This window comes from Tasmannia lanceolata, unplaced genomic scaffold (genome assembly GCF_043159265.1).
Source record: "Tasmannia lanceolata isolate RefF3 unplaced genomic scaffold, GAP_Taslan_0.1 ptg000002l, whole genome shotgun sequence".
In the NCBI taxonomy this organism is placed as follows: Eukaryota; Viridiplantae; Streptophyta; class Magnoliopsida; order Canellales; family Winteraceae; genus Tasmannia; species Tasmannia lanceolata.
Genome location: NW_027518679.1, coordinates 19,448,166 through 19,469,167, shown reverse-complemented (window position 1 = coordinate 19,469,167; position 21,002 = coordinate 19,448,166). Strand labels below are relative to the sequence as shown.

The window sequence follows — 21,002 nt, the reverse complement described above, 5'->3', positions numbered from 1 at the left end:
GAAAAGAATTACAATAATGGGAGTTATGTTTATGTAGTTAAGAAAACATAACTATCATAGTATCAACTATCAATATGCTAGAATATGTAATTCATAGAGAGATAAAAAAGGAAAATCATTTGAACCATACAATTGCCTAAAACATGAATAATTTGATGCTTTTCGATTAATTCCAAACATGCCATCTCTCTGAAACTGAATAATGATTGTCAAATATTTTTAAGCATTCCATACGCATCATAAAAATTCTCAACCACGGATTCATTGCTGTATCATGATTCTAGAGTGAAGTGATTGCTAGTGATTCAAATTCTCATTTCTCAATTCAAAGAATCGTGTATAAAATGAGACATTCTATCCAAAACCACAAAATGAACCTAAAAATGAACCTAACAGTTGATGGGAAAAAGAATTCTAAAAAAAATCACTGGTCAATAGACCATTAAACCAAGAGCAACACCCTTAAGAAACAAATCCAATATGATACTATGTTCTATTTCTCATGTCTACCGGCTTAATCTATTCCCCTATATATGGAAGGATATGAGCAAGAATCCAAGATTAACTTAAGCACTTAAAATTGAAATCATATATACTAAAAAAAAAAAAAAAAAATTAGAAATCTAACATAGGACCTGGAATTAGATCTAACATTTAAAGCTCTTCAATGACTGCTGATGGAGATAAAACTGATGGAGATAAAAAAAACATGATCTAAAAAAAAATTATTACAAATCAATACTCTGTTAAAAACATGATTTGAATTTGTAATGAAGATTACCTCTTTAAGGACTGCTGATGGAGACAAAAATGATAACCTTTACCGGAGCACGGATGAGATAGCCGGAGAAGGGAAATTTCGAACGTTTGCCGAAATCAAGCCGGAGAAAATGGGAAAGAAGAGATTAGGGCTTCAGATCACCGGTTGAATTACCAGCAAAGTTGATCGGAGAAGGAGATGGAAAGGATAAGTGACTTTTGAGGGAATTAAGAGTGATCGGAAACCGGCCGAAGCACCGATTAACTTGCCGGAGAAGAAGATTACTTGCCAGAGATCTGAGAATTGGAGATGAGGATAGCTCGGAATCTAGTTGGAGAAGATGGAGAAATGACCGGAGCAGTGGAGGAATGACCGGAAGGATTGCCGGAGGGATCGGAGAAGAAGAAATCCGCCGGAGGAGGATCGGAGCCGGTGGAGGTGAAGGAGGAGGATCGGAGAAGATGATCGGAAGAAAAGGGTTTGAGATTTGGGGATTTCTGAGGTTTCTAAGGCTGGATCTAGGGTTTGGGAACTGATTGAAGGAATTTCGGGAGAAAACAAAAAATATAGTGGTGAAGATGACCGACCGGAGTTTGTGATCTTGTCGGAAAAAATCAAAATCGATCGGAGAGGATGAGAAGATGAAACTGGAGTTTTAGATAACAGTAAAAAAAAAAAAATGGTAAAGGAAGAAAGAAAACTCGACCTGAGGTTGTTCTCAAACAAAAGTATGAGTTGACCGGAGGCTTGCCGGAATTCGATCGGAGATGATCGGAGAAGACGAAGAATAGCAAGATCTAATCTCTCTCTCTAGTTTTTCTCAAACTTTCTCTCTCTTAGATCTCGGATCTCTTTGTTCTGCCGGAGCTTTTAGTCGGAATCACGGCCGGAGATTGACGGAAGGGACGATCGGAAATTAGGGTGTGGTTTTGAACGAGATATGGTTTCTCTCTCCTCAGAGCTTCTCTCTCTCTAAAAATTAGGAAAAGCTAAGAGATCTTTAGAAATGAGCTTAAATGGCTATTTATAGCTTTTCTGGGTGCTGATATTGGCACCCCCACTTGATAAGCGCACACATGTGCAATCCGAATGGCTAATTCACCCCCTCTGCCATTGATAGCCACACAAACTCAGCTTGTCTTTTCCGAATTTTTTTGTCAGATTTTTCTAGAATTTTGCAAGGGCTTTTCTGAAGTTTTAAGGCTTTTAAAAATGTATTCATGGGCATTTAGGGGCTTGATTTGACTGGGATTTTTCCTAAAATACAAGGATTTTAGGGGAAATCAAAGAAACAGTGTGGGTCACCCTCTCTTTGCACTGCACACACCATTTCAGCCCGTTTGCCAAGCAAACGAACTCCGATCTCGATGAAATTTTGCAGAGATTAAAATAAAGCCTTAATCAAGCTTAGAGTGAAGTTTAGGACCCTAATGCTGAGATTCGGATGGATTTGGCACGAACAGGGAAGGTTTAGGGCTTAGTCAAAATGGGGTGTCTACAGCTATTCATCTAACATATCACGACGTGTGAATCTTAAACAACGCAAGATTTCAAGTTTGAAGAGCCATGATTGTCATGTGTTGATGCAACAATTACTACCATTGGCTATACGAAGAACATTGCCTAAGAATGTTAGCTCGGTTTTGATTGAGCTTTGCAGCTTCTTCAGGGAGTTATGTTCAAAAGTGCTTAAAGCGGGTAACCTCATAAAACTGAAAAAAAGGATCGCATTAACTCTTTGCCATATGGTGAAGATCTTTCCGCCGGCCTTCTTTGATATTATGGTTCATTTACCTATTCATTTAGCGGACAAAGCACGATTAGGTGGACCAGTACAGTACTGATGGATGTACCCCATCGAGAGGTATACATGCATTTTTTTATTCATGGTTTATTTGTTTAAGTGTTTTACATATCTGTGTTTGTGAAATTATTTTAAGAAGTGATGGTTTGTAGGTACCTTCTCACATTAAAATCATATGTACGCAATAGAAATTACGTCGAGGGATCTATAGCAGATGGTTATCTAACAGAAGAATGTTTGAATTTTTGTTCAAGGTATCTAGAAGGGGTCGAATCAAAGATGAACCGAGATAAAAGGAATGACAAGGACGTTCGGACCGAAATAGAAGAAGGTTTCTCAATTTTTTCAGTTTCAGGACGCCCTATAGGGAAGGTTAGTACTTTAACTCTGGAAGAAAGGGCGATCGAATAGGCACATCGATATGTACTCTTCAATTGCGAGGCTGTCGACCCATTTCTTAAGTAAGTCTATTCGATTTGTCAACCTGTAATCACTGTTCCCATAGAACATTCTCTTATATTTTTCAATTCAAATGCAGTACACACATTACCGAAGTTAGGAGAAACAATCCCCGTTCTTGGCCAATGGATATAGAACGCAATCACAAAAATGGATTTTTCAGATTGATTTAAAGCTCATGTAAGTATCAGATGAACCTTAAGAAGATCTTATATTGATTTTTTATCTAAATGTTATTTAAAATTTTACTAAATGACACTATGAATAGGTTGAAACGTTGCGCGAGTCCCGAAGTGAACAAATATCAGAAAAACTGCGATGGTTGAGTGGTCAACCAAATTGCATTGTTAGGAGTTACAAAGGGTATGTTATAAATGGAATTCGGTTCCATACGAAAGATCGCAAACAACAAAGATAAACTCAGAATAGTGGAGTGCTTGTCATGGCACGAACGTCAAGTTTTGCAAATGCAAGGGATATGAATCCCAATGTGAATGATATCACTTACCACGGTGTCTTGAAGGATGTTATCAAACTTGACTATTTCGGACAACTAAAGGCAGTGCTATTCAAGTGTGACTGGTTTGATGCAACGCGGGGAAGAGGAGTAAAAATAGATGAGTTTGGTTTTAGAGTTGTAAATATGGCACGTCGTAGCTATGAAGATGAGCCTTTCGTCTTCGCAGCTCAAGTAGAGCAGGTTTTCTATGTTCAAGAGCACCCGAATAATAAAGACTGGCACGTGATTGTTAAGACAAAGCCTAGGGACGTTTTTGACGTGATTGGGGACCTTCCAGAGGCATATATACAGTGTGAGGTAGCGGAAGAACAAAATGTGGAGGATGTTCAAAGTTGGGAAAGGACAGATATAATTGGGACTGAGATCAACGAATCGTTGGAACAGTTGATCCGATCTAACCAAGAAGATCAAGTAAATGATACGGAGTTAGACGACAACAGTGAAGATGAGAATACCTTCGAGGATGATGATGATGGAGGCGATAATGTAAGTTTTAAAACTTACCTTCACATTTGTTTCGCTATCTATCATAGAGGTTGTTTTCCTTCATTCAAGCAAAAATTTAAGCTATATATCCTAATGGTAGCTCTTGCATTATTTAAGCAAAAATTATAATTGGCTAGCTAAATGAAAGCTCCTTGGAATGCCACTTGTCTATGCTGAAATTTAGGACTTTAATAATCTGCTGTGCATATTTGAGCTGTGCAAAACATCAAATTCTTTTTTCAATAGTCAAATTATGACCCATTTGTTCTACTAGTATAGTGTAAATTTTGTACTTAATGTATATGTTAGTTTTTCATGTAATGCTTATTTTCTTTAAATCACTGATGTAAACTTTCCTTTTGGGTACTACAGGTGACATAATTTTGTCTGAGCCATGAGAAAAAGAAAGAATATGCCGAACACCCATGAGTCGCAGCCTTCCGCTCACAGGCAAGAGCCCCATCATTATCATATGAGAAAGCCACAACCCTCTTCCCAGAAGCAGCCAGACACCTCCGCTCTCCCTCACGACTCCCATGCACCTTGGCCGGCATGGGAGTCACAAGAGACTCTCCCACCTTCATATGTACATGAGACGGTACTACCCTCGGATACGCAAGAGACGCTCCCTCCTTCGCCGTCTCAGGATCCCTCTGTTCCATCCTCATCGAAGGGTGTTCGAGGCCCGACATATTGCAAATCCGTGTGGGCTTCTGATGAGATGATAAATGTCGGATTTAATGCACTTGGACAGCCGTGTACACAAAATACATGTGAAATGATGAATTTATTTGGCAGCAGCGTGAGAATGGGTGATAAATTTCCCATTGATTGTACAGAGTGGAGGAAGATGCTGCAGCAAAACAAAGAAGATGCATGGGTTATTGCGAAGGTAAGACCATTTGAATTCTTCACAGAAACACACACACACACACATAAATTTAATATATCATACGGCCGTCGTACTATTCTTGCATGTAATGTAAGAAAAATGCGCCATTGATGATGAGCGTAAAAAATGGGCTATTGAACGAATCAGTAGGCGGTGGAGGGAATGGAAGAGTGAACTAAAGACCAAATACTTTGATCTGAATCTCCCATGTACTGATCGTAGAGTGATTGAGTCGCAATACATGTCTCTTTGTCGACACTGGAATACGAAAGAATCAAAGGTATGATTTTAAAAATTCATGTCTCATTTTTTCAATTTGAAAAAATATATAAAAATAACTTAACTATCTGTAATGGCATAGGACCTATGCGCACAAAATAAACTCAATCGATCTAAACTTAAAGTCAAACACAGGGGTGGAACAAAGGCCATTCCAGTATATTGGGAGGAGGAGGTGGGGTTGTGACTGAGTTTTTTAATTTACTTTGCTTTTGATTATGACAAGCTATCAATGATATTCTTCATTTGGGGACAGATTAAAAATAATGATGGGAATACTGTAAGTCGAGGTGACATGTTCATTCGTCTTCACCGCAAGAAAGACGGGACTTATGATGTTGTAGAGCAAAATATTATAGTACGTTTCATAACATTGATGCTTGTTTAAAAAATGTTATAGAACCATGTAAAAGATTTTATTCTATCACATATTGTTTTTTTCAGGATCAAATAAAAGAGATTGAGTCTCAGCATCCCGATATCAGCCCCGCTGTTGCCCCAAATGACAGCCTCGGCATTGTACTTGGTGTGGAGAGACGTGGTAGGGTACGCATGATGGGTGCCGGGGTTACCCCTACTTCCGTATTTGGCTCTACGCGCAGCATTGGGATGTCGCAGGAGAGGGCTGCATCACTTCAAAGGGCGAACGAGGAACTTACAAATGAGGTGGGATGTTTGAGAGAGAAGCAGGCCCAAATGGAACAAACAATGCAACAAAATCAGGCCCATTTGGAACGCCAATTGGCAGCACTCGTAGCACAGTTCCAAGGCGTCCAAAATAGCAATGTACGACATTAATTTTTTATTCAATACATAGTTCTTTTAGTTCACTATTACCTTAATATGTATCTATCTTGTTGTATGCTAGCCACCCGACAATCATACTCAGTCACGATCGCATGCAACCTCCTCAAGCATCCATAGATATATCCATGGCGATCGGGTATAACTGTTATTTAATTTTAGCTTAAATGATATATTGGTTTGTGACTTTCCTGCTTAATTGTATTTTTTTATTTATGATCATTTGGATTTTTCTAAGGTTACCTTAGTGAGCACTCAAAATGATGGGATTGAAGTGGCCCGTGGTATTTGGTTGAGTGTCAATCCGACACATGAAGTCGAGGGGGTGCCATTAGGCCGTAATTTCACTATGGTTCAAATCACGGTTGCATTGAAGCCGAAAGAGCCTCTGATTAGAAAAACCGATCTCTACACTGAGATTGGAGACGTTGTAGGTGGAATAATCGCTTGGCCATCGAACTGGGTAAGTTATTTTATTACGACGACATGTTTATTATAGCTTGATGCTAAATTTATTCACAAGTAGTATATTTATTTGTGTAGGTGGAGTAATCGTTTAGCCATCGAACTGCGCTTTTTTGTTTATGTATAGATGCGCTCATACTTTCTTGGATTAGTGCTTGTGTTTATTAAAGGAGTATTAGTATTCGTGTTCCCTCTTCATTTAAGGTAAAATACACTCTATCCTTTTCTTATATTATGGAAGCTGTTTTTTAGAAGAACACACATGATGTTTCTATATGTTGGAAAATAGAAGTTTAGATTTCAAATTGTTTGCTGGATTTTTTCTAAAACAGAAACTAATGCTTCATTTATTTATTATAGCTTCTTTCAGAGATTTTAATCCATCTCTAAGCATTTCTTTCATGTCTTTATTTAAATGGAATTCTTAATGAGAAATTTAGTACTTGAGTTTGTGTTTCTTCATTTTTTGTATGTTGGGGGTGGTGGCAGAGGTGGGGAATTGTAGGACTATGTGTGTTGGGGGAAGTAGGGAGTAGTAGTATGTGTGTAGGGGGGGGGGGGAGTGGTGTTAGAGACAATCATGTCAAGAGATTGCAATGTGGTATATCCGGATTTAATGCAGGAGATGGCTAAGCGATTGCAATGCATATAAGTAAAATATTAATGAGGAGATTCTTATTTGTTGGAGTCTTAAAAGATTTTGAACTGATCCAGAGATGATTTTTCTTTATTTGTATCATATATATAACATAGACAAAGATATTGCTAGTAGTCAAAAGCAGCATCTGCTACTTTGCGCTTCTTATTTGCAATGTTGTTGCTGTGGAGGTATTCCTCATTTTCCTTGATAGTCTAATTTCAGCATGGAGTGCTGTACTATTTTTAGTAACACTGACACTTCTGTTTAGTGAGATTATACCGCAATTGGCATGTTCATGGCATAGTTTAGCAATTGGGGCAGCAATGGTTCATTTCATCCAGAGCTGAGTTGAAGGCACTTGTTAATTTGTATAGGAATGAGGCTTGGAAAGGTGAAAAACTGAAGCGTGATAAGACCAGAATTATAGCTAGAGCCTTCGAGCTAGCAGCATAAATAGCTAGAGTAGTACATGCCTCGTGTCTGTAGTGATATATCTTTCCCTTTACATTTCTTGTCTTCCACAAATCCATTCCTATTTCAGTCTGGCTCAAAGCAGGAAGTTCAGTTCCTTGTATGTTTAGGTTGCAGCTCATTATTGCTACATGCTTAGTAGCCAATTAGTTTTGGCATTCTGGGAGTCTTGCTTATGTATACATGCTTGGGTTATCATAAGTCAGTTGCGTTGTTCATTAACCGTATATGCTAAATTCTGGTAATAGTTATATAGGTCCTTGATTATATACCTGAACCAGCAGGGGGTTAGTACTTGTGTCTTTGCAGTGGTAAAGGTATTGTCATATTGTTTGGGGCTTTCATTAGCTTAAATGCATGGTCGGTATGCATGTTTTCTCATTTGCCCCCCCATACCTGCTGTCTCATTTTTATACTTTGACATCCATTGGAATATTAAAAACAAGAGAAATTATTGCAAAAGTCAGTCATGGATTGGGAAATTTAAATATTTGATCTGGATTCAATTCACAGTACAGACCCATATTCAGCCCCTGTTTATGCACGTTTTGAAGCACAATTTACCCCCTGTTTTGGGCACAATTTGGTTAGCAATTCAGCCCTATTTATGCACGTTTTGAAGCACAATCTGTCCCAATTTTTGCCCAGTTCAACCCATGAAATCTGCCCAATTTGTCCAGTTCAGCCCCTGAAATCTGTCCCAATTCCTGCATAGGTTTTGTCCACAAAATCTGCCCTGTTTGGTCCCAGGTTCTGTCCCCAAAATCTGCCCCCCTGTTTTGGATTAAAATCAGCCCTGTTTCAGCACAGTACCAGTCCATGTTGCTGCCCTGTTTAGCACATAAATTCAGTCACAGTTCTATACAAGACTTAGTCCATGTTTCAACCCAGTTTGGCACTAGGTTCGATCCATGTTTCAGCCCTTGTCTTGGCAATAACAATTCAATTCTGTATTTTGGGTTCTCATTGATTTTATGAGTCAATGTGCATATGAATAGCAAATGCATATTTGCAAGATTCAATGGTATGATTTTGGTCTCCAATGCTAATCTCAACCATTCTGTCAGTGTGTTATTCCAGTTGGAGTAATGGGTGCTATAAAATTGGACTCAAAATCTTTGGTATAACCTCCATAACCTTTATGTATAATTCTTTCTATTTTGGTCCTATTCAAGATACATCAGTCATGTTTGTTATTTCAATGAATTACTATGTCTTTCCTTGCATTGGGCTTATGACCTGTGTCTCATTTAGGCAATCTTGAATTCCAGTCAAAGAGCACTAGCTATGCTCCGCCAAAATTCATTCTTGTTTGGGCAAAATTTAGTCGTCATCAATTCTTACACATTTGAGCTTTATTCCTGGTTCTAAATAGTTTAATCTCATTTATGCTCTAACTATAATTCACCACTATATGAGATTCACTATTTGATTGTGTACATTTGAAATTACACAGGTAGGGGGAGTTGCTATGTGTTAAATGATTTCATGGTTAAGTTTTTTTTTTCTTTCATCTTTCTCTTGAGTTAATGGAGTCATCAAAGCCAAGTAGTGTGCACACCAATAGCAGGATAGGAGTCCGTTCATGCTATTTCTACTTGCTTTGATTTTCTTAGGATCTTTCAGTCCCCGTCATGATAGAATCCGGGTGGTCGGATCTTGGCTCCTGTTTAAATCATATTCTCTCTCAATTTTTCATTGTGCCAACCATTCTTAATGTGTCGATACCTCATGTTGTCATTTTTTGTATTATCATTGGGTAGCCCAAGTGAAAAGGTGATGACGGAATGTTTCTTGAGGATCATAGCTATCCTTACCTCATGTTCTCTAGAATGTCTTAAATCTAGTTGCCTTTAGTAGGATCATAGTTATCCTTACTCTGTTCTTCACACTTCTTCTTCTTAATAACCTCCTTAGCACTTGGTTGTAGTGAAGGATTCTGCTCCTTTGGTCACCATCACCATATATGGTATCAAAAGCACAGGTCTTTCCTACTAATTAAAAAAGCATATCTATTGCTTTTTCTTATATGGATTTTATCACGTATCTTTGTTGTAAGTTAAGGCATGTTTATCAAGAGCAACTTAGTCCTTAGATCGTATGTAATCTCGTGGTTAAGATTAAGCATAATATTCTTGAAAGTATGTTATCTCAAATACCACCACAACTTAGATGTCCATTATTGTTTTTCTTGTAAGGATACGCTAGCATTACCATTCAAAAAAAAAGAGAGGATACACTAGCATTTTTTTCCATTTTGCTCGTAATCCATGTTTCACAGATTCTATTGAATAGGCGAAGTACTCATGTCAGATTCTTTTGTAGAGTTATTGAATTATTTGTTGTTAAGTACAAGATTCAAATATAGCATTATCTTCGATGAAATGGTGCATCTCTAGTTGGGATGGATCAAGATGTATTATTTGTAGTTCTTATGTATTTATGGTATTCATGTCTTAATGCAAGAGATTATTTCCTATTTATGTATGAACATGAATGCTTTCCCTATATATTTTTATGTTATCTAATATCATGATTTTTGGTACACAGGAGCGAGACGAACTTGTGGAAATATATGGGGGCAAAGGATGTGATATTCATCCGATTGACAAATGTATGTGAGGAGTTTGTATCATCACGTCTACTCTCTCGGTTTATCTATTTATATCCTATATGTCAAGACATGCGAATATATGCAAGAAGTTTTTGTGTACCAAATCACAAGAGGGGAACATATATCCAAGGCTTTTTTGAAGTGATTGGATTACATTTTTGACTGGGCTATAGTTTTTGTTATTGTTTTGTGAATGTGATGTGCGTATACAGGTTTTATGTATATTGTAAGGAAGTTTATAAACAGATTCTACTAAAAGTACCAGCAGCGGTTTTGGTGACTTTTAGCAGCGGTTATGACCGCTGCCAAAGACCCTTTTTGTTGTAGTGATGGAAATGGTTTGTTTGATGACTTTGGATGCCTTTTTTTATGTTGTTTGGATGCCAATATATATGTACATGTTACTTTCTAATGGGTAAATGTTTTGGTTAATTTTACATGGAAATGATTTGTTTGATGACTTTGGATGCCTTATTTTTTTCTTGTTTAGATGCCAACAGATTCATGTTATTTGCTAATGGGTACAGGATTTATACAGGTTCTAAGTCCCCCAATTTGCTGCTTTGTTTACAAAAAAAAAAAATTACTATTCACCGGCGGTCATCAAACCGTCGGTAAATCTAAAAACTATACGCCTCTATAAATTTCACCAACGGTTATAACCGCCGGTGTATGTCATAAATACCGACGTACGAATGAGCATCGGCATATAGAAACGGGAAAAGTCCATCCAAGCGTCATTTACCGCCATTTAGCAACGCTCATGACCGCCGGTGTAAAATACATTTACCGACGGTTCCTTCAACTGTCGGTGAATGTTTCTTTCCAAACCAATTTTTCTGTCACTTTACCGACGTTTCAAAGCATCGGTATAAAGCCATACACCGACGGTTATTAAACAACGTTGGTAAAATGGTTTAGTCACGGTGAAATTACCGACGCTACGCCAAACCGTCGGGGTTATGTAAAGCGACGTTTTTACGGGTTTTTACCGACGGTCGTGAACGTCGTTGAATCTCCTTTTTCTTGTAGTGTACACAGGAACGAGTCTGCCGCCGTGAAGTCAAAAGGCTTGGAGGAGATCAACTGAGTTCTCTTAGGAGTTCGATAGAGGATCAGATGTCATAGACATACCGAGATGATCGAGGATCGAGATGGTCAGGACTACTTAGACAATCTCGATGATGAAATCAGGCACAACTTGGAAACATGATGGAAAGCTAAAGAAAATAACTCACAACAATATCCTAATCAAGGGTATCTGCGTATGAGATATGTATGGAGTATGTAGACATGAGTATGTATATAGACAGGAGTATCTGTATACATATAGGATTATCTATGTATATACATGCAATAATAATGGTGGGAACATCATGATGGGAATGAAAGAAAGAAGGGATATAACAAGACAAGAGTTATAAGGAGGAATAACATGATGGGAATTGTGAAACTACTGGTTACTCCAAAAGCTTAAGCTGTTGGATAAGGTGTTATTTAATCTTTTATACTTTAACACTACGCCTCACGTGTGGTCCCTCTTTCTTTGGGTTGGCCTACACGTGGCACATGTGGCCCCCACTTTCAGGTTTAGCCATTGCATGTGGATTTCGCTATCAAGGAGGTGAAACCAGGCATTTACTCCGATACCATGTAAAACTACCGGTTACTCCAAAAGCTTAAGCTGTTGGAGAAGGCGTTATTTAATTTTTATACTTAAACAGGAATAAAAGAAAGTGAACACATAAGAAGACAATGGACATAAGATAAAGGAATATTATGATGGGAATATAAGAGAACACATGAGAAGACAAGGGTCAAGAGGTGGAAGAATATCATGATGAGAATAATAGAAAATGGATGTATCTCTTCCAAAAAACTCTCAAGTGCATGGACACCAAGGCATCCAGCCAAGGCCTATATATAAATATATAGGGAGCACTCCTCTCATAGTTGGGGGATTGGTTATGGAGTAAAAAGGGGTAGGGGCAAAGTGAAACAACTTAGGTAGAAACAGTGGGAAAGACTTGATGGCTATGAACATGACAGAAGAAAATGATCCATGTAGACGAACCCAACTAGTGTTAGGATTAGACTTAGTCAATTTGATCCGGACAGATCCTTTCACCTTCTTCATGTAAATTTTCTGAAGGATTCATTAGCCGACCTCAACTAGTTTGGGAAAAAGGCTTAGTTGAGTTGAGTTTATGAGTTTATGATAGAGGGGAAAAAGGCATGGATAAGCACGCATCTATTTATTAAGTGTGGAAGAAAGGAGATTAGGACAACATATGTCAGAATATTCAAGATTCTTTTATAGAAATGCACCGTCATTTAATCTTGTTAATTGCCACTTCTTTGATGTCATGATTAAGTCAATTATCTCTTCTTTGATGTCAAAATGCACCGTCATTGGTGTGTGTTGCATATTATGTGTAAGAATACGAAAGGGGACTTGACAAGCATAGATATGGTATGGTTTGCCACTTGCTTCCTTACACTAAAGAATCTAAAGATCGAAAGGTGTGCTTGAGGTCGGTGTTCACCTCTGACAAATTGGAAACCTCATTTATAGGAAATCCGATAGAATCAAGGTCCATGGTATTGTGTTGATATATCTTTCTTTTGGGCCTTCTATTCACTATTTCTTGAAATGAAAATCTCCTCTAGTTTTTTTTTTTTTGAAAAGTGACAGGTTTATATATATATATATATATTATTATATGGAAGCAAAATTACATAAGATAGGGACCAGCAGTCCCTTGCCTATTTACAGTTGACAAAGATACCGACAACCAAAAACAAAACCATCTTAATACCAACAGGGGCCAGACAGGAACTCCCTTTAAGCTGAGCACTTCTTTAATTCCAAGAGGAGCCCATCAATCTCCAGGGCAAAAACTTCCTCATCTAAGCTCAAGGTCGAGCGCTCCACATCAGATGATTCTTTCTCTCCTATTGTTTTCTTCCTAATAATCATAGTCTCTAATTTTTTCACACATACCTGCTTATCTTCCTCCCACCAAAGACGTCTAGTGGTCTTTTCATCCTTCAGCATCTTGATGAAGAAGGGATGCTTGTGCATAGGGATTCTGATGATTAGTGGATTCAGATGAGACAGCTATGATGGACTGCATCTATGAAGCTACAGGCCAAGCAAAAGTAGGGATTGTAAAGAACTTTCCCTTGGAAAACACGAAGAGGGGGAATGACTTCAATTAAAATTGTACAGATTGTAAAGAACTTTCTCCCTTTTAAAATTGTGTCTCTCCATGAAACTGAAGATTACAGAGAGGTAGGGTTAGGGTTTCTCCGACCAAACCCTATAAACACCACCAAGAGCAGACTAAGGAAAAGAAAACCCTAATTAAATATTCTTAAATGGGGATGATGAGAGAGAGAGAAAAAAAACATGGTATTTTGCTGATATTCAACATTATTTGTCATGGGTGGAAGGAAGAAGATGATGAGAGAGAGATTCAACAAAAAATTTTATGGGTAGAAGAAGGAAAAAGATTATCAGAGAGAGAGAGGAGGCGTAGCTTTTCTTCTTTTTGACAGCTGTTTTGGAGAGAGAGAGAGAGAGGCGCGCGTAGCTTTTCTTCTTTTTAACAACTGTTTTGGAGAGAGAGACATTGCTTTTCTTCCTTTTTATAGCTGTTTTGGAGAGGGAGAGACAGAGAGAACGGAATCAGAATCCCACCTATTGGGGTGGGTAACGATGTCCACCCTAGATTCCCACCAAAAAAGAATGTGACTCCCATTCTAATTCCCAAATCCGGCGATCCAAACGCGCCCAAAGAGGAGAAACAAACTTGAATAGAAGAGGTTGAATGCACTTGTATTTGTAAAATACAGGAGTTCGTCTTGATGAGTGAAGGGTCAATCAAGGGGTCGATCCAATTTATTTATGACATGATATGGTGGATGGATCAATATTTAAAAATGAGGATGCAGGTTAAAATGCGGCCACGAAAAATCCTTGTCGACTCGGCACGGAGGTAGCCATGAATGTGGTTGACACTGTTGAGTATTGCTCAGTTGACGCGGCCATAACTCAGGAAAGTCAAAGGAGTTTTTATTGACTCTGTAGGGCAAAACACATAATGCGGTGGAGTGAGAAGGGAGTCAACTTGGGGGAGTCCACTATGATCTGGGGGAGTTTTAAAACTATGGGATGTATAATGCACTTGTATTTGAAAATATAACCTTCAACTTTGAGTTATCGTGACAAGAGGAGGGTCAATCAAGGGGTTGTCTAATTTTATTTATTGGCCATGAAATATAATGATGAATGGATAACTGAAAAGGGAAAGACCTGATAGTTCAGAGGACACCACGTTAATGAATATGGGAGTGGAGGAAGTAGCAAGAGATGTGATAGGTGCAAGGTTTTAAATTTCAGTGGGAATCCTGTAAAATCACAAAAACATATGTAAACAAATGCAAATGATAGAATTTGTAATGACCCGATTCCCTAACCAGGCCGATACAACTACTTTGATAAATTCACCAAAAAATTTCTTTTGTTTTCCCCTTTTTTTATTTTTTTATTTTTGAAAAAACTTAAATGAGCGGAAGCATTAACTAATAATAAAATCCATCCATTTATTTAAAACTAACTATGCTCAAAAATTAAAACCTAACAACTCCAAATAAAGTTTATTACAACCCAACATTAAATAACTTAAACAGAGTTTATAAAAAAATTAAAAACGACAGGTGACCCATCCGTCACCCAACCCAAAAATGGCTAACAACATAAAAGCAACACGATATAATAACTATAACAATTATCAATGAACAGTGTTAGAATCCATTTTAAAACTATACAATTTCCTTAATTGCTACATAAATAGGATATATCTACATTGCCATTTTAAATTGTTCAAAACTCATGAAGAGGTATGGGTGGAAGTAAATCAAACAATATGCACTCTCATCCCCAATAGTCGTAGGGCATTCCCCAATAAGATCGTGTTCGGTGGCCTTCTAGCCTGGCCGTCAACTATTGACCATCAGAGAGTCCTCCGTACCCTAGTAGGACGTGCTCCTTTCTAGGGTTCCCTTTGGGTCACCGTATGGTTCCACCCGAAATGCATTGTCAGCCAGGTGTCGTACGCTCTCGGCCTGGGTGACTTTAGGCTTTTGCCCAAGGACGGATCTAAGGGTCTGCCTTAGTCCTCCCTCCCTCATTTCCAAATCTGACTTTAGGCTTTTGCCCGAGAGCGTACGACTTTAGGTGTCGTACGCTCTCGGCCTGGCATACAGATTCTACTAATTATCTCTGTGAACATGCTGGGTCTACTTTTAATTTAACAGCTTTCTTCTATTCTGACATAGATTACAACAATTTACTTTCTTAAATGAAAGTCTAGGAAAAATATAGTAGTGAAACATGAGTAATATCCTTACCTCCTAATACAGTTACATATCAAATAATCATAGAATTATACTGAGTTACTGTTATGAGGCGAGTCCATATTACTTGTCTGGATGCTGTGCGGAAAGGGAGTGAGATAATGCTGATGAGAATTTCACGAAAACAACTTGAGAAGTACCCTGAACCATTATATAGTATTTGTGTCAAAATTCCCCTTCAATTAACATTTCTTTCTTCTAAATCTTCATTTCTTATTGCAGGTTGCATAAAGGTGGAAGTGAACGAGGCACATGTCTGGGTAACTAAGATGGATTGATTCTCTGATGGTCATGCTCAAAGGCTTAAAAGATAGGGTGGTGGCATTAATAATCAAATTTTACTACGTGGCCTATATATTTTAAGAACTATAGTACGGGTTACAACATCTGACGATTATGTTTTACTCACACCCTTTCTTACCTGGACCACCCTGTTATAGTGTTTGTAAGTAGAAACCATGATACTAAAACGGGTGGCCTAAGGTAGAAAGAGGGTGACTTTATTATTTTATTAGGCTTCTTTACTTTTTCTTTTTCTTTTTTTTTAGTTCTGTTTCCCCCTTGTACTTTGTTTCTATTTCACTGACTTGCAGGTTTTGAGAAAATGGGTTTGCATGCGCAGACGATGGTCCGAACATGGGATCGAGGGAAATTTATGAAATTTACAGGTTGGAAGCCATGGTGAGATCATACAAGATAAAAAGAGAAAGTGGGTTTTGAAGTTGCAGCCATGGAATGGTTGGTGGAAATCTCATCTATTTGTGGGGTTTATAAAGCTTTATTAGGGTCTTGTGACTTGAAGGTTTTATTTCAATGGTGCTTGCTGTTGAAGGTGAGAGTGGGTTTCAAGGTTGGAAGGGAGTGGAATTCTATATTGTGAAACAAGGGTTGCCTTCATCAATTTGAATAAGGGCTGCGATTATCAACTTGGCATGGGGTGGGAATTTGATAAAAATCAAAGTTGGCTTATTGTGGGTTTAATCAATTGAAACAAAACAAGGAAGAAGAGAGTTACAGTAGGTGGTACTTAATTGTAACTTAGAGGTGAGTCTCAATCCCTCTTCTCCTTCTTCTCTCTCTCTCTCTCTCTCTCTCTCTCTCTCTCTCTCTCTCTCTCTCTCTTTTTGAACGAGGGTTTGGGTGGCAGCCAAAATTTCTTTTGCCAAAACCCACGCCCAAAAAATGGGTTGGACGAACAACAATGGGGTGTTTTTATACACCCTGTTAGGTCTAAAATCGGTAACAGGTTATGGAAGGGCTGATCTGGCAGGCCACAGCTGAAGGGCTGATGGAGTCCTGCGCTGCACAAGGCACAGACAAGGATACAAAGGGTCAGAAGACCGACCCGGAGTGGTACTCCGGACGGACGCTTCGACACTCAAGTCAGTATGAGCAGGAGTGCAGAGCAATGTCAGAGCAAAACACTAAGGGTCTTAGATTTTCAGAACCCTCACCTTAGCACAAATGAAGGCTATTTATAGTGATTCGGAGCCACCTGTCCTTCCACCTGTCCAAGACAGGTGGTAGCCCCTGTATGAACCAGATCTCATACCTAAGAGGTGCAGGTGGAACCTAGGAGGTGCTGGTGGAAGTCCCTGATTGGTCCAGGCAGCATACCTAGCAGAGGACAGGTGTTGGCTTTGCAGTGGCCCTTGTGAGGGCCACGTGTCAACAGCCGGTTGGTTGCAGTGGCCCCTGTGAGGGCCACGTGTCAACAGCCGGTTGGTTGTATATTTTGGACCCCATCAGTTGCCCCCTGGTTCTTCGAGCCATGAGAGTGGCTGGGAGAAGCAAAGAGAAGGTCAAAACAGCATCTGACCGGCCTTAAGGCCTCTGGGCAGCTCAGGCCGGTCTCAGATTCAGCTGGAAGGAACCGTGGCCAGACAGGAGCCTCCGGGCGCCCTGGTCTGGCCTTGAAGTTTGGCCTGAAGGAGCACGGCCGGGCAGAAGGCTCTCGGTTATCCAGTACGGCCAAATTTTGGACCAGAAGTCTGGCCGGCCAGGCTTCCTGAGCGTCATAGCCGAGCATAATTGGTTCATGCGATTCTGTCCGGCAATGGCGCTGGACGGCCAGCCGGGCAAGTCTTTTGTCGTCTAGCGCTTTGTCGTCTAGCGATTGCGCCATATCCTGTCCGGCTAAGGCTGTGGACGGCCAGCCGGGCAGGTCTTTTGTCGTCTAGCGATTGCGCCATACCCTGTCCGGCTAAGGCTGTGGACGGCCAGCCGGGCAGGTCTTTTGTCGTCTAGCGCTTGCGCCATATCCTGTCCGGCTAAGGCTGTGGACGGCCAGGCGGGCAGGTCTTTTGTCGTCTAGCGCTTTGTCGTCTAGCGATTGCGCCATATCCTGTCCGGCAAAGGCTGTGGACGGCCAGCCGGGCAGGTCTTTTGTCGTCTAGCGATTGCGCCATACCCTGTCCGGCTAAGGCTGTGGACGGCCAGCCGGGCAGGTCTTTTGTCGTCTAGCGCTTGCACCATATCATGTCCGGCTAAGGCTGTGGACGTCCAGGCGGGCAGGTCTTTTGTCGTCTAGCGCTTTGTCGTCTAGCGATTGCGCCATATCCTGTCCGGCCAAGGCTGTGGACGGCCAGCCGGGCAGGTCTTTTGTCGTCTAGCGATTGCGCCATATCCTGTCCGGCTAAGGCTGTGGACGGCCAGGCGGGCAGGTCTTTTGTCCTCTAGCGCTTTGTCGTCTAGCGATTGCGCCATATCCTGTCCGGCCAAGGCTGTGGACGGCCAGCCGGGCAGGTCTTTTGTCGTCTAGCGCTTTGTCGTCTAGCGATTGCGCCATATCCTGTTCGGCTAAGGCTGTGGACGGCCAGCCGGGCAGGTCTTTTGTCGTCTAGCGCTTTGTCGTCTAGCGATTGCGCCATATCCTGTCCGGCTAAGGCTGTGGACGGCCAGCCGGGCAGGTCTTTTGTCGTCTAGCGCTTTGTCGTCTAGCGATTGTGCCATATCCTGTCCGGCCAAGGCTGTGGACGGCCAGCCGGGCAGGTCTTTTGTCGTCTAGCGATTGCGCCATATCCTGTCCGGCTAAGGTGTGGACGGCCAGCCGGGCAGGTCTTTTGTCGTCTAGCGCTTTGTCGTCTAGCGATTGCGCCATATCCTGTCCGGCTAAGGCTGTAGACGGCCAGCCGGGCAGGTCTTTTGTCGTCTAGCGCTTTGTCGTCTAGCGATTGCGCCATATCCTGTCCGGCTAAGGCTGTGGACGGCCAGCCGGGCAGGTCTTTTGTCGTCTAGCGCTTTGTCGTCTAGCGATTGCGCCATATCCTGTCCGGCTAAGGCTGTGGACGGCCAGCCGGGCAGGTCTTTTGTCGTCTAGCGCTTTGTCGTCTAGCGATTACGCCATATCCTGTCCGGCTGAGGCTATGGACGGCCAGCCGGGCAGGTCTTTTGTCGTCTAGCGCTTTGTCGTCTAGCGATTGCGCCATATCTTGTCCGGCCAAGGCTGTGGACGGCCAGCCGGGCAGGTCTTTTGTCGTCTAGCGCTTTGGAACCTGTGCCTCGCATTTAATGCGGACGGCGCATTTAACGCGAACGGCGCATTTAATGCGGCAGGTGACGTGGCGCACTCCGGCTGGCGGGAAAAGGGCGGGATTTTTCCCGCTCTTCCCAGCCTCTCTATATATACCGAAGTTTACTCTTCATTTTTTACTTTTCACCTTTTACTCTCCTCCTCTTCTGCTCGGCTATTCAAGTTTCTGCCCGCTTCGGATCAGTGAGCCCGGAGATCTTCGTCCAACACTTCAGTTCGGTAATCTCTTTTAGCTTTTCTTTTCTTCCCTTTTAATGTCTAGCACTAGTTCGGAGTCGGACTCTGGCTCAAAGGAGTCCGGTTCGACCAGTACTACGGGGTCCGGGGCGTCGGAGAGGACGAGACCGGCCTCGCCTATGGAGGCCGGTGTTGAGGACGAAGAGATAGTAATCGTAGTAGACGAGGAGAGCGGAGAGGAAGTGATTGTGGACTTAGACACAATCCCGGTCCGTGGGGACGGACCGGACCGGGTAGAAACCAGCGACGATGAAGAAGACGTTGAAGCGGTAGTTCCTCGCTTGGCGCGCGCGCCCGTCGAGATGATAGCGGAGGCACGGATGGAGGCCAATCCACAGTACAACATCGGGGCCCTGTATGAGGTGAATCATCTGTGGCCGGGCAAACTTCAGGTCGTCAGGGACAAATACTGTATTCCTGATCGGTACCTTTTGAGGGCGGCCGTTGAAGGGGACCGGGCCAGCAACGATAGTGCAGATCTCTGCCTATATGAAGAGGCCTTACGGGCCGGGCTTAGGCTTCCCTTCCATCCATTTTTTGTCGATGTGCTGAATTATTACGGGCTGGCGGTTACACAGGTCGTGCCGAACTCTTGGAGGACGCTGGTCGGCTTCCTGTACCTTTTGGGAGTTCGGCTCCATAGGAACCCCACCCTGCCCGTCTTCAGGATGTGTGCGCACCTGAAGAGGCACAAGGACGGCGGCTGGATCTACATCAGCCAGAGGCCCGAAGTGAGAATGATCACCGGCATACCTACTTCCATTCACACATGGAAGAACAGGTTTTTCTACGTAAAGGACACCGAGCCGGGCTCCCACTGGCCGTTCTCATTGGAATGGAGAACACCGGACACTCTTCTCCTTAGTAAGAAACCAGCCCTTGAGGACTACGACCACATGACCTTCGCTCTGATCAGAGAAGAGCTGAAGCGAGGTCAAATACACTGCTCAGAATTCGAAGAGGAGGCCGAGCTGGTAGCGCTCGGGGTCAGTCGTGCGACGCCGGCACGTACGTAGACTTTTTAGGCCAGCCTTTACTTTTTTGAACTGCTCTTCGATTTTTCATAGTTCTGACTGCGTTCTGTTCTCTCTTTCAGAAATGGTGAAGCAGATGTCCCTGCTGGACAAAATCAAGCAGACCTCCCAAGCGTCCTCAGCGCAGGAGCAGCCCCAAGCCAAGGGCAAGAAGAGGAAGGCGCCGGAGTCTACTCCGCCGATGGTCGCACTGGCTAAGTCTCTGAAAAGCAGTCGGGCGACGCATAAGCTTGCCGTATCGAGCCGGGCAAATACCGCAGGACAGAGCTCCAGGTCCGGAGGGATGACAGGGCCGCAACACGGCGGGGCAGTTCTGGGCATCGCTGCCGCCACGACGATTGGAGGCGACAACGTCTTCCGCCCGAACTGGGCCGTGCAGAAAACGGACACCGGCCTGGGGGATACCCGGGTGGCCGCGGAATTGATGTACAAGGGCGTCCTCCCACGCGACCGGTGCGAAGTCGAGAAAGAGGTACCGGAGACCTGCAAAGCGGCAATCAGCTCCGCCCTCTATCAACTCCAAGTGTACTCGAGGGACATGGCTAAGAAATGATATCTCTTCTCTGAGACGATCACAAAGATAG

General features: G+C 41.9%; 1 long non-coding RNA gene and 1 pseudogene across 2 annotated transcripts in view; one reads left to right on the top strand and one right to left on the bottom strand.

The window, feature by feature from the left end:
* The window catches only part of LOC143884869 (uncharacterized), a 94,931-nt pseudogene that overhangs the window by 39,647 nt on the left and 34,282 nt on the right, over positions 1 to 21,002 (bottom strand). The gene's annotated exons all lie outside the window — the stretch shown is intronic.
* On the top strand, positions 5,079 to 5,477 carry LOC143882766 (uncharacterized). Its single transcript, XR_013252308.1, has 3 exons — positions 5,079 to 5,201; positions 5,283 to 5,375; positions 5,457 to 5,477. It is a non-coding gene; the product is annotated as an uncharacterized LOC143882766 (long non-coding RNA).